Source organism: Eulemur rufifrons, chromosome 7 (assembly GCF_041146395.1).
Source record: "Eulemur rufifrons isolate Redbay chromosome 7, OSU_ERuf_1, whole genome shotgun sequence".
In the NCBI taxonomy this organism is placed as follows: domain Eukaryota; kingdom Metazoa; phylum Chordata; class Mammalia; order Primates; family Lemuridae; genus Eulemur; species Eulemur rufifrons.
The window spans coordinates 122,166,161-122,166,681 of NC_090989.1; the positions used below are offsets into that span (position 1 = coordinate 122,166,161).

The 521-nt window shown below is 35.3% G+C and overlaps 1 pseudogene; it reads right to left on the bottom strand.

Annotated features, from left to right (window-relative positions):
- Positions 1–438: 438 nt before the first annotated feature.
- On the bottom strand, positions 439–521 carry LOC138389029 (U6atac minor spliceosomal RNA; annotated as a pseudogene).

Consider the following 521-nt stretch of genomic DNA (forward strand, 5'->3'; position numbering starts at 1 on the left):
TAAGAAGCATAATGTTTCACACTTTAACAACTCTGAAATCAGGATATGATAACAGTTGATGGTATGTTATGATTGCTGCTGAGTTAGATTAAAATTGAGTTCATTCACGGAGGATTTTTCTTTCCTTCTGACAGTCACTTGGGGGAGAGAGTGGTTTACCAGTGAAACTAAAGCTTGAAGGCCATTCATTTGTGTGCCTCTTGCAAGGCTCTGAAAGGAGTCCTAGTCACAGCATCAGGTGATCTTATTTTTTTATAAAATTTGCAAGAATAAGATATTTTGTATTCCTTTTTTTCAAAGAGGGCCCAAACTTATATAAGGTTCAGGCTCTACCCCTGCCAGGGAACTCATAATATTAATAACATGAGCCTACACACAGTCTCAACTTACGACTTTTTATTTTATTTTTTTTAATTTTTTTTTAATTTTTATTTTTTTATATAATAATTGTTGTACAGGCCCGAGAGCCTCTTCCATCCTTGTCAAGGGGAGTGCTAATCTTCTCTCCTTTCATACAACAC